This window comes from Nicotiana attenuata, chromosome 10 (genome assembly GCF_001879085.1).
Source record: "Nicotiana attenuata strain UT chromosome 10, NIATTr2, whole genome shotgun sequence".
Classification (NCBI taxonomy): Eukaryota; Viridiplantae; Streptophyta; class Magnoliopsida; order Solanales; family Solanaceae; genus Nicotiana; species Nicotiana attenuata.
Window position 1 is genome coordinate 6,957,157 of NC_031998.1, and position 14,028 is coordinate 6,971,184.

The 14,028-nt window shown below is 36.8% G+C and overlaps 1 long non-coding RNA gene and 1 pseudogene across 2 annotated transcripts; one reads left to right on the top strand and one right to left on the bottom strand.

The window, feature by feature from the left end:
- Positions 506 to 3,139, top strand: LOC109233825. Of its 2 annotated transcripts, none has more exons than XR_002069088.1 (3): positions 506 to 2,209; positions 2,371 to 2,558; positions 2,642 to 3,139. It is a non-coding gene; the product is annotated as an uncharacterized LOC109233825 (long non-coding RNA). The 2 variants fall into 2 exon arrangements; XR_002069089.1 differs by having other exon boundaries at positions 506 to 1,015; positions 1,546 to 2,558.
- On the bottom strand, positions 5,928 to 9,747 carry LOC109232971 (annotated as a pseudogene).

Sequence of the window (14,028 nt, forward strand, 5' to 3'; positions counted from 1 at the left end):
TTATCTTCCTTCTAGTATATTTTAGCTACTTTCAGACTATTTTGATCTTGTTATGTTTCGGAATGATTGTAGTATTGCTCATGACTTAGTGACACCCGAGGTCGGGCTTTTATTATCCGCATTTACTATGGTTTTGTCTTTACATCTTTTATAGAATTTCAGTTAAAAAGGTTGTTATTTAAGTTTTTTGAATGAAATGTTGAACTACTTTGAAAATGTGTCGGCTGGCCTAGTTTCACGATAGGCGTCATCACGACCGGGTTGGTTTTGGGGTCGTGACAATTTCCTTCCTTCACCCTTGAGGACAAGGGTGTTGTTCATCCAGGGGCTATTGATACGAATATTAGTGGCTAAGGGTGGAACCATTTGAATTTTAGTTGAACTAAAAATGGCGGGAAAAGTAGTTAGTAGTTTAATTCAAATTCTGTAATTCCTTTTATATTTTCATCACTTATAAATAGAGAATAGCACTTGTATTCACACAATTATCATGATATAAGAAAATGTGAGTTCTTCTCACTCTTCTCTCTCTATCTTTGTTTCATTTCTTCTTCTGAACCTTCTTTTCTCTTCTCTTTGTTACTGTTTCATTGATTTATCAGCTGATTCTCCACAAATGAGTATCAGATCCGCACATGCATGGTTGAAAATAGATGACTGGTGCATGTAGCTGTATTATTTTGGATTACTGATTGTTGACTGTCTTTTTTACTTTGCCGCTAATAAATTATTGAAAATCAAGTATATGAAAATCTTTAATTTTAAATTTGCTGTTGGAAGATTGGGTCTTAGCACTTAAATTTTTTTTTATTGATAGTATCAATTATATTTGTAGACATACTTTCATGGTGTTCTTTCTATGTAAGTATTGTATATTTTTTAGACAGTTACCGTTTTAATTGTTTTTTCTCTTCTACTTTATTCTTTTTTTTTTTGTTCATTCTACTCAATATAATGGAGAAGACTGATGAACCCAAGATGTTCGGTGATATGCCTGAAACAACTTAACTATTTGGTAAGAATTTTTTTTGTTTCTCTTTTGCTGTAGGTGAGTAAATTCGGGCTGCCTTTAATGATGTACAATTGTGCATTCCTGTGAATTGGAAAATTTTTTTCATAATATTCATGCAAATACAGAAATACTTCTTGATGGCTCAGAGCAATATTAGAATTTTATCTTATGTGTATGAGAATTTTAATTACTTTTTTCTTCAAGTAGATGTGTTGTTATTGGTATGTTAAAATGGTCATGGTATTAGCTATTACTGATGATCTTTTCTTTCTACCTATTTTTTCGTGGGCCTTTTATTATTATTATAACTGGAATAGAATTTTTCTTATAAGGTAGGGATAAGGTCTACATACACACTACCCTTCCCAAATTCCATGGTGTGGGATAATACTGGGTATGTTGTTGTTGTTGTAATTACTGGAATAGAATTCTGCAGGAGAAAGAAGTTCTGATTTTTTTCGCTTCATCTGATTAGTTAGGTTATGGGTCTTTGTTTGCTAATAATTGACTTTGTTTTTTTTTTTGGAACCCAGGAAAACCCGCAGCCGCTACAGCCTCTGCCCTTCGGGTGAGCACTCTGTGCGCACTGGGTAAACCCCCACTGTGTAATAGCCTGCAAACCACACAGGGGATATAAACCGCACTAGGCAAACCCCGTGCGACAGGCTCAGACCCAGAGGGCATTGAGGGGGATCGAACCCGCATCGCCCGTGTGGACAACTCCCTCCAAACCCAACTGGGCCGTCCCTTCGGGACAATAATGGACTTTGTTGTTTACATACTTTTTTACCATTTTTTATAAGTATCACTTTTATATTTCTATCTTACATGTTCGTAAATCAACCAATGGTTCTCTAACTTGGAAAGAATGTAAACTACACCACAAGCTGTAGACATCATTTCCCATGTAAGTTAATACCCACATTCTTACCTTATTTGTTTTCAAAAGCCATATTCTATCTTCCTTGTTCAATAAATCCTGTAACAAAACAAAAAAAAAAAGATGAAATGCTATATGTAATTGTTTTTTCTCTGAAATTCATATGATGTGCTTTACAGTAGAACAAAGCCAGTAAAACTTTATTGTATAAGGAAGAGTTGCAAAATAGGATGTGAATATGTACAACATAGAGTCCAGACGTGCTGCCTCTTGTGACTTTGTATTCTCAAGTGGCCATTACTCTGCACCCATACATGGTAAGATTTGAAGTTAAAGTTTGATTGCTTTAACGACTTACCGCCATAGTTTATTGATGAGGTAATTGGATAATTGGTAATTAAGTTGTTATGTTGATTTAAGTATAAAGAAGCATCTTGAAATTCTTTTAGCTGGTCATTTAGTTCTAAATGAATTGCAGGTTACGCCTAAAGTAATCAAGACAGAAGCTGGATATTTCATCTTTATGCAAAAACTCGAAGGCAAGGTTCTTTTTGCATCTGCTTGATGCCCTTAATAAATTTTATTACTTCATAAAAAATAAAAGAAGAACTAGAAACAGGGAAGTACATTTTGGATGAACTCAACAGCACCAACAGAAAACATCAAGTATGTATAACACCTATTTCAATTTCCTCCATTCTATGTTTCTGCCTAGATCTTTTTCTGATATGAAACATACTTGCATATAGTTTCGGGGTATGAAATGTGATGCACAATCATATGGAGGTAATACCTTTGACAATGCAAGAGAGTTGGCTATGTCTGCGCTCAAACTAAAAGAGTCGTAACAGCTTTTCACAGAGAAAGTTCTATCCTTGCTGACAATCCAAATCAAAGAATCCACCTTGTTTATGATCAATAGCAACTTGTCCTACTAACTGTTGCAATTGGCAATAATCCTCAATTTCCCAGTCATCCAAATTGGTAACAAATGTTACATAGATTGATAGAACAGTCAAATCACAGACATAACAACTTGCATTGGAAGATTATTTGGAAAATCAGAGCTCCAGTCAATGTAGCTTGCTTTGGGTGGATAGCAGCCTGGGGAGCCTGTTTATCTCAGGACAATTTGCAGAGAAGAGGTTTTATGTATTTGGGGAGCCTGCTTTGTATAATCTATGTATACCGACTATAAAAAGAAATAATGAATGCAGATAACTATTTGTGTAAAGATCCCAAATTACAATGGCAATGTAAAATTCTTTGCATTATTAGTGCATATAACTTAAATTCTTTTTTATTTTATTTTATAAATAGATGGAGAAGAGGGAAGGGTGGCAGTGAGTAAGGAAGAGTAGGTGAACGGTGATGGAAAGTGAAGGAGGTGGTGGCAGGGTAAGAGAGTGAGGAAGAAGGAGAATTTTTTTTTTCCTTCAAAAACAAAAAGGCCTCACGCGCTCAGAATCAGTGTGACACACATGATGTGCCATGTCAGCAAGGCGTGTCTTATTGATACAATTTGACTCGAGTTCAAGTGATCAATAGGAACGAGACTTAATCTAAGTGTCTAAATAAAAATATCGGATAAATTTAAAGAGCTGTGTATGTATTTGGTCTAATATTTTTGTATCACCAAATTAAATTGGCCTATACTTTGTTATAACAAGCCTAATAAGGCCTTTGGAAATAGAATAATAACCTACTATTTCCAATTTAATTGCATCGATAGTGGACAATTTTTTATGTCAATTAGTATAGCTTAAATCCTTAAAAATTAATGCAAAATTGGCCGAGACGATTTTTTTTTTTTGGTAATTAAGTATTTTATTACCAACTAGCAATATTTACAACTCATCTAAGCTATTACAAAATTTCCTCTAGCGTATCACCTACTGGACATGCAGCCCCAGTTTAGTGGTACCTAGCTTTTGCTGCTTCTATTACTTCTTCTGCTTCCACTACTATGTTCTATTCTAGCTAACTTTCGGATACCAGTTCAATATAGCCATTGCTCTATCTAGATAAGGGAATTTAGCTGCCCTTATGTGCACTTCCTGAATAATAAGATGAAGGAAGTAGTGTCTGTCCTTCTCTTCTCCTAGAAAATCACAAAGTTCCTCTCTTGCCAACAATGATAAACAGCAGCTGCTAGTGTCATTCTGCATATTGCTGCTCTTGCACTCTTTCCTTTGGTCACCTTTGCCAGTCATGTAATCTCTTCCTGCCATGCATGTTGTGTTCTTTGTATTCCTTGCCATCTCAATAAACCATTCCAGATCTTCCCTGTTATCTCACACTTGAAGAACATATGTTGCACAGTCTCATTTTCCTTGTTGCACAAGGAGCATGTTTGATTTGTAACTACACCCCATCTTGCCAGTCTCTCTTTGGTTGCTAGCCTCTGTTGAATTGCCAATCTCAAAATGAATATCCAGTTGGGTTGCCCTTGGTTATTACACACTAACTTCCTCCATGGCACTTTTTGAAATTCTCCTTATAAGGATCTGTATATTTGTTTAATTGGACACTTCACCATCGTCTGAACTTCTTCTTCATTCAGTCCTGCCTCAGCAAAGTACTTCTTAGCCTGAAATATCTTTTGGATTGCCCATGAAGCACTCTTTGGTTCTGTATCCAGACTGTATGGCCCTTAATATAGTAAGTGTGTAACCAGTGCACCCATAGCTTCTCCTTCCTAGTACAGATACTCCATAGCAATTTGCAGATAGCAGCTTCATTCCACAAAGCCAGATTAATGAAATTCAATCCCCCTTCAACCTTAGGTGAGCATAGTTTCTCCCAGGCTATCAAAGCCTTTTTAGTTGGTTCAACATTACCTGTCCAAAGAAACCTTCTACAGATAGTTTCTATGAACTGTATAACTTTCTTAGGCAACATAAAGATCTGTGCCAAAAAGTTTGTATGCATTGATCATAAAGAGTCATCATCAAGGCCCTTAGGACTGTTAGTCCTCCATCGATCGTCCTTGATCAAGCCCGTCCAACTCGACCTCGAGGCCACGCTTAGGCCGGTCCGAGACCCCGACTTGCAGCTGTTCGGTTTGAATAACCACACTGCCTCTTACTCTTACTTTACTTTCTTAGCTCATACTTAGCATCTATTGCCTAACAACTAGCATAAAAATAAATCGCGTATTTTTAGAACCACAAAATCAAATCTAAATGTAATTACCATTTTCAAGGTAAACAACAGTCAAATCACATACATAACAACTGACCTTGGAAGATTATTTGGAAAATCAGAGCTCCGGTCAGGGTAGCTTGCTTTGGGTGGATAGCAGCCTGGGGAGCCTGTTTAACTCAGGACAATTTGCAGAGAAGAGGTTTAAGCCTGTGCAATAGGTGTTACCTATGTGAAGAAGAGCAAGAATCAGTGAACCATCTACTCCTGCATTGCAGAGTATCTAGGCAATGCTGGGGTAGCATATGTGGTATTTCATGGGTGATGCCTCAAACTGTGAGGGGCTTATTAGAAACTTGGCAATCCCAAAGAGCACCTAGAAGGCTGAAACAGATGTGGAAAACCATTCCATTGTGCATTCTATGGACCTTATGGCCGGAAAGAAACAAGGGTTGCTTTGAAGGACATAGAAATAACATTATTACTTTTGCAGGAGCAAATTTGTAAAAATTTTGTGAGGTTCGCTCCTCCCATCTGTACATTCTACCAAACCACACGACATAAACAAATAAAAATATGGGGCAGACGCCCGTGGTTTTTAGCACGGGCACACACCATCTAGTATATAATATTTTGCTAAGGGTATTATTGATAGGAAGCAAAGTCAAAATTGCTTCTGCTTTTGGGGAGAAGGTACATTTCGTTTGGAAGGCCGAATTGAATACAGTATATATAGCCAAATTAAATAGAGCGGTATACATCCTATTTCTTGATTTTTTGTGTTTGAATACAACTGACTTCAATACATTGAAATTAAATACAATATAAACTATATAAAAACGAATACATTCGAATTGAATACTGTGTATACAATCGAATTGAATACAACGACATACATCCCATGGCAAGAATTTAGTAGCTACAAAATGTAATTAGCTAAATTATAGCTACGCCCAGCAATAAGCCTCCAAACAATACTCATTTCTGAAAGTTCCCCTATTAGAACTTGATATGCTTGCAGATTGAGAAATTTGGGCGGGCTTAGAATTTACTTCAACTGACCATGGCTTAATGAACTGGGCTACCACTGTTAGATATGAGACTAGCCCAAAGGACCTAGATGCATTGGACCATAAGAAGACATTTTGAGAGTAGAAAATTACACTCAATGACCTTGAAAATTGATGATTTTGATTTTTTTAACTCCCGCTTTCCCCATAGGAAAACCTTTAAGGTCAAAACTCAAATGTGTTGCCCATACCACAAGCGAGAGGCAACACTTGTTAAACCTGAAGTTCTGCCCATGGGACAAATGGAATAAAACAATCAAGAGAGGCACGAAAGTGTCGTATTTGTGCAAATCATCCTTTTGAGAGACCATCTAAGTTGTAACCCGTTAAGATAAGTTCTGCAAGCATAGATTTCGGCCAGCATTAAGTAAAGATTTCAAATTAATGAGCAAAACTTGCCTTATCACAATAATCACAGAATTTCTGGCCAAATCCTAATCCTAACAAATGCAATTTGGCCATTGATTTCAAATTGGTTAACAAAACTTGCCTTGTCACAAATCTTGAGGAAGGATTTTGACCACAAGTGACCGTAACTTGCTATGTAAAATTCATCAGGGAATGAGACGTTTAAAGAGAGACAAATGATAGCTTAAAGTTACAAATACATTTTTGATTAAAACTATTATATGTCCTTGCATTGGAGTTCATAAACCTTAGGTCTTTATATATCAAGTGTTTGAACCTTGCCTCAGACAATAGCCTTGTATTTAAGGGATCAAGGCTACCCATGATCCACCGAGTTTGAACCATGCGCTACTAGCCCTCGTGGATTTCTCGCTCACCAAAGAAAAAATTTCCTATCATTTTGAGCGAGAGCAGAAAGGAAGTTGCAAGTACAAATTTAGTCTTCTTCCTGACACTTGATATATATATTGAATAAATTTGCAGTACTAGTGCAAGAAAACAAACGAGTACAGCTTTAAGATATGGCGAAGAAATTTAAACAGCAGCCAGCATGCTGCTTTTTTATAGTAGAGCTTGAAAATAGAAATGTTTAAGAACAAATTTCCTCTCACCTTGGGCCTGATAGGATTGAGGGAAGTAATGGAGCAGAATCTATTATATTGATATCTGATATGGTTTGTGGCATAAGGAAGTTGTAGTCCAGACTCTTTTCAACATCCACCGCGCCCTCAATGACCATGACAACTATTGACATTGATGGTCTCTTGGTGTAATCGCGTTGTAGACACCACGCTGCAACTTGCATTGTATCTACTACTTCTTCCTTATAAAGCTGCATATCTTCACTGCGCTTATCAATCAGATCCACTAATCGCCCTTCCTCTGCCTTTCTCTTGAGAAGACTCATCAATAGCCTTTGCTCCTCGGGCTCAGATGGCTCGAAATTTTTCCTTCCACACAAGATCTCCAAGACTACAACGCCAAAGCTATAGACATCTACCTTTTCTGTTATAACTGCATTAAGCCATTCAGGAGCTAGATAGCCAGGAGTACCTCTCATTGTAGTCACAACTTTGCTCTGAGTCCGATCAATTAGCTTGGAAAGTCCGAAGTCAGAGAGCTTAGCGTCATACTTCTCATCTAATAGAATGTTTTGAGGCTTAATATCCAAATGTAGAATTTTTTGCCTGCATTCGTCGTGGAGGTAGGCTAATCCTTTGGCTATGTCATGAATAATCTTCTTCCTGCATTTCCAATCTAGAACGATTTCTTGATTTCCAGGGTAGATCCATTTGTCTAGCGATCCATTGCTCATGAACTCATATACTAGAAGTCTGTGAGATTTCTCAGCACAGAAGCCAATTAATTGGACCAAGCTGAGATGATGTATGCTGCCAATGGTTTCAACCTCAGCTAGGAATGATTTCTTGGCTTTGCCTATTCCATCAAGGCATTTCACTGCTATCTTTGTGTCGTCTTTTAAGGTCCCTCTGAACACTGATCCAAATCCCCCTTCACCAAGCTTTTTGCTAAAGTTCTCAGTTGCAGACTTTAGATCGTCGTAAGAAAATCTAACAGGCATTCCTGGCATGTTATCTAGATAATGCTCTTCCACTTCATCCTCCCTTCTCTTTTTCCAGAATATGAAAAGTATGCATCCAATTATGATACCAAGAATGGAAATTCCTGTTACAGATCCCACTATAGCACCATTCACGCGCCTCTTCCTTGTTGCAACAGCTGGTTGAGTTTCATTCTGTACTTTCACATTCTGTACTTTCACAAATGCAGAGGAATTATACCTTGTCTTGTCCTTCTCATTATTCATCAACGAAAAGATCTCGGATGGAAGGTAGCACTCCCCACTAGAAGAATTTGAACCATAACGAAAAAAAGCAGCTTTACAGGAACAATTCCTCAAACATGCATTTTTACAGGTAGTCATGTCTGTATCAATAATATCTGCACTAAACGCGAAATAATTCACATCATTGAGCTCCAAATATCTGTGGTTTTTTGAGTCATTACAAGTCATTTTTGTGATCTCAGAACAACCAAGATTAGGCTGCCTATCATTTATCTGTCTAAAATAGTTTGTTGAATCTGAGCTTGATATGGGACAACTACACTGCTCATTTGAGCAAATGCCATACCTTCCACATACCATTGGATAACCACACTCACCATATAAGCCTGTAACAAGGTCATTGACCTCTTTCCAATACGGGTCTTGAAACTCATACACTTTCAAGCGCCCATCAAATTCCAGTTTCAAATATTGAATTGAAGATTCAGAAGGAACAGAAACCAGTATCCGCGGATTCAAGGAGTCGTTGGAATTTGTGAATAAATATAAGCTTCCATTCAAATACATGACATAGTTGGATGCTTCACTATCATTTAGTCCAATAATGGAACTCTCAAAATATGTTTGTGGTGGACTCGACTCAACGAAAGCAATCAAACCATTATTTGTTGCAGAGAAAGAAAACAAACCTCCCTCAGTCCAGTTTGTTGCTGAGACACTTGCTGTTAGCTTCTGCCCTGATACTAACTTCTGTCCTAGTACCAGAGAATCAGTTGGATGATCAAAAGATTGCCAAACAGTAACATTGTTGACATCAAAGAGAACAAGATTTCCCAAATGAGTCAACTTTAAGCCAGCAACAGATTTCTCATTAGTATTTGTTGACCAAACCAAAGTACCATCAGCATCTCTAAGTACCAAGTTTCCTCCTAATGTGAGCTGCAAAATTGCATTGATTCTAACTGGATTGTTCCGATTAGCAGACCAAACAACTTGTGGGAATCCTGTATACACAATGAAAATGGCAAAGATGTAAGTTTCACAATTGCCATTGCAGTAGAATCCACAAGCATAACTAGGACCAGAGCTTCCTTTTGACAAGTATAGGCGTTACTTGTGAACCATCATCAAAGTTCACTGTAAGTGGTAAATAACTGTTGATCCAAGTTGTAGAAAGATTTGCAGTTGAAAAATGAAGAAGTTGGCTGGTTACTGAGTGAAAGTAACAAAAAAGAGGGAACAAGAAAGAGAAAATCCAGCTTACAGCCATAAAAAAGAAATTTGGATGATAATTGTAAGATTGTGAAGTGGTCTTGGTTAAACCAATTTTAATTTAATATACATTCATGGACTTAAATTCTCAGAAAGGCGCATTGACCTATCAATAACATCTTGACTTCGGTCAACCGCTACTATTTCATTTTTAACTTACAGGATGGTTTGGAGGAAAAAAAGGGACCTGCTTAACTTATTGCAAACTTGGAAAGACTAATTAAGTGGACTGCAAAAGGAGTCAAATAAAAAACATTGACCTTCTCACTTCATCCAACTTCCTTGCTCCTTCCTAAAAGGCAGCCCGGTACACTAAATTTTTGCTGTCCACGGGATGGGAAAAAAGGCTGTATCACATTAGTTTTATGTATCTTGTTATTTATCGGTAAAACAATATAATTGAATTTATAACGTGTGTAACAACAAATTTTCGCGTCGAGAAAAATGAATAATCAAGACTGGAAAAATTGCGTAACAAATGTAGTATTTGATTTCAATAAATGAAAGTGTTACAATCTCTATGGTATTCCTCTGATTCTTCAAGAATGTAAAGTATCTTAATGAGCTTGACTTTGATTTGATTCATGGGCTTGTAAAGCTTGATCTTGAATCTCCTCCTTGAACTTGAATTTGGGTTTGATCACGAACAAGTAATTTGATCTTGAACGCCTTGGTATTTGATTTGGCTTCGTTCTTGATCTTGAACTTGTAGCTTGTAGAAAAATCTACGGTGTTTGATCCACGAGCTCTCTGCTTGCTTCTTGTTATCACTTCTGGTCTCTTCTAGCTTTATGAAAACCTCTATTTATAGTTGTAGGGAGTGGTGTGGCTCTGTGATTTGATTGGGCCGTTTGAACTGACCAATACCGTCCAGACACTTGGCACAACTCTATTGGTTGTTGATTTGACTTGGATTGCCACCCTTCTTGACACGTGGCACAATTTCATTGGCTCATTTATTTGGTTTGGATTGCCACATCATTTGACTTGTGGTATGATTTTATTGGCTCATTATTTTGACTTGGATAGCCACATCACTTGACACGTGGCATGAGCTTGGGCTTTAAGATGGGCTAATAGCCATTTGGACCCTGGGCTAATGAAGTGGGCTTATCATTTGATTTGTAGTCTAATTAAATGGACTAGCCCAATACATGTATAATTAACCCAATTTATTAGCCACAATATTTGTTTGGACTAATGTCTTGAATTTAATATGGTCCAAATTATTTTATGGATTTAAATCCTATAAAATTTAAATGCTTACAAATGCCCCATACTTAAAGACTTGTTAAATTTTTTTTTTTTTTTTGAAGACTAGGCTTGAAGTACATATAAGGACAACATACATGCTTAGAGAAGTTGATCCTCAAAATATTTATTTTGTTCGATCTCATGGGCGTAACAGATCGGTGACTCAATTATTATTTTGAATCTTGCCTAACAGAGAACATAGCAAAGTGAAATTGATTTGTGATGGTTACAGTATTTCGCTGCACTCTTTTACTTCAAGCTCAAATGAATTTTTCTTTTCCTCTTTTTTTCTTTTCTTTTTTTAGAGAACAAAAATCTGATAATCAACTCATGTCCACGTATAATTCATATAGGAATCTGAGATGATTTGAGTTAATCAAATTCCTTTATGCTTTATCAAGTGGTTCCTCTTTTATAGAAATATGGATAATAATTACTTTATCCCCTCTTATTTTTAAGGGATATCAAATCCCATTTTTTGGGGAAGATGGTTATTCACAGATATCTAAACACGTTAAGAGGACTCCTTTGGGCATCTATATAAGACGTAAGCACATCAACAATTCACAGTACATTTCAAACTTTTTGCTTTCGTTCTTCTTCTTCTTTTACTGTATCTAGTGTCGCAATCTTCACCATTAGTCCGTGCTTTTTATCTTCATGGGTACATATTATTTTCTCTGAGCAAAAGGAATGAATCATCTTATGAGCTTTACATTTCATGCTTTCCCGTTGTGACTTCCCTGAGGTAACACGTAAAAGTTTTTTTTTTTTTTTTTTTTTTTTTTGTCTTCCTGTGATTAAAGTAGCAAACCAGTATGTAGTGCAAGATAATGAAAGATCGGTTCCATTATAAACGATATTGTAGTCGAGATCAGTATCCGTAGAACTCTGTGTGAATGATCCTTTTGTAAGCATCTAACTCCCATGTGTTTGACTAACTCTTTTGCTTTTATTGGTTACTGCTTTCGATATTGTAATCAAGCCAAGTCTTTAATCTTTGTGTTGCACATGTACGTCTAGCTTTACGACAATAGCTGTAGTATCCGTGAGACGTTGGAAGATAATGGAAGTACTTAATTGGTTTGGTTGCCTTAGCTTTGGACTTTCTCCACATAATCAAATATCGCGTAATCAATTTTCTTCAAAACTCATATTGAGAACGTGGTACACCAGAAGAATTAGCTATTCTGAAGAGTTTTTTTTTTTTTTTTTGCTTTGTTTTAACATGAAATAACCTTTCATGAATAAACTCTTTTTTTTGTACTTTTTTTTTCGACTCTGCTTATTTTTTTTTTATTTTTTTTGCAGTAGAAGTATTTTAGAAGCTACTATCTCTTTTGACAGGTAACTTCTATCTTTAGCTTCTATTTCATTGTGTCCTTTTTTTTTTACACCCGTAAAGTTCAAGAGAAGTAGCAAATATGAAGCGATTAAATTTTACCCACCCGAGATTTTACTCATGTTGGCAAAAAAAACTACTTCATACAAGACGAAAGCATTATTTGAACAAGGCGAAAACTTTACATCGTTTCAAATGGAAAACTTTTTTTTTAGGCGAATGGCGATTACACCGTCTAAGCCAAAATTTTACTTTATCTGAGGCGAAGAATATTACACCGTCTAAGCCAAAGATTTTATTTTGCCTGAAAATTTGACTTGACTTTATGTGAGGCGAAGACCATTACCCTGTCTGAGCCAAAAAATTAACTTTATCCGAGGTGAAGACCATTACACCGTGTAAGCCAAAGATCTTACTTTGTCTGAAGTGAAGACCATTATACCGTCTAAGCTGGAGACTCTATTTTGTTTGAAGAATTGACTTCACTTTATCTGTGGCATAGACCATTACACCATATGAGCCAAAGATTTATTTTGTTTGAGAATTTGACTTTCTTTTCTATGACAAAGACCATTACATCATCTAAGCCAAAGACTTTACTTTTATCTGAGGCAAAGACCATTACACTGTATGAGCCAAAGATTTATTTTGTCTGAAGCGAAAACAACCATCCAAGCTGAAGACTTTACTTTGTCCGAGGCTAAGACCATTACACCGTATAAGCTGAAGACGATACTTTGTCCAAGGCGAAGACAACCCTCTAGGCTGAAGACTTTACTTTGTCCGCGGATAATACCATTACACCGTCTAAGATGAAGACTATATTTTGCCCAAGACGAAGACCAGCAAAGTCCATTATACAGTCTAACTTGAAGATTTTACTTCACCACCAAAAGATTTGACTTTTTGGCGCAAAGGGATGAAAACTCTTCCTCATTTCGAGATACATGAATCAGAGACTGTATGAAGCATGATTTATTTTTTTCAAAAAGCTGACCACCAAGAATATCTCTTCAACTTAAATCTTCACAGGTAATTTTATGATCTCCTTTATATAGATACTAGTATAGATATTTCTCCTTTTCTTCTTTTTTTTCTTCTTGCAAGTAGAAGAAGAGATCAATTCCAAAGATACTACTTTAGTAAAGATAACCTCACAGTCGAAGAATCTTTTTTTTACATTTCAACTTGAAGGCATGGCAGACTTGAAGGCTTCTACCTGAAGACTTGATAAATTTGAAGACTTAGTGGATTTGAAGACTTTAACTTGATGATTCAACTTGAAGGTTAAAGTATAGGAGTTGAACTTATACATAGGTTCCCATCAATGGGAAATTCATGAAGATGTAGCCACTTTCTTCAAGGATAGTATCTCTTTATGAATTTCCCATAGATGGGGCCAATCCACAAACCTTCTGAGTCAACTATCTTGTAAGTGCCACTTGAGTATACCTCTCGTACAATATATGGTCCATCCCACTTAGCAGAGAATTCGCCCCCAGATCGACGAGAGGTAATAATAGGCCTTTTGACCACAAGAACTTGGTCTCCCACTTGGAAAGGTCTAAGGTGAACCCTTTTGTTAAAAGATCGAGACAGGCGAGCTTGATAACATTCAAGGCTTTGTTGAGCTTCTAGCCTCTTTTCATCAAGAGCTTCCAATTCTTCAAGGCGTAACCGAGCATTTTCTTCATCAGTGAGTCCTTCTTGAATGGAAAGCCGCAACGATGGGATTTGACGCTCAAGTGGAAGAACCGCTTCAACTCCATAAATAAGTGAATAAGGAGTTGCGTTGGTGTGCGATATGTGGTCCTCTACGCCCAAAGAGCTTCTTCCATC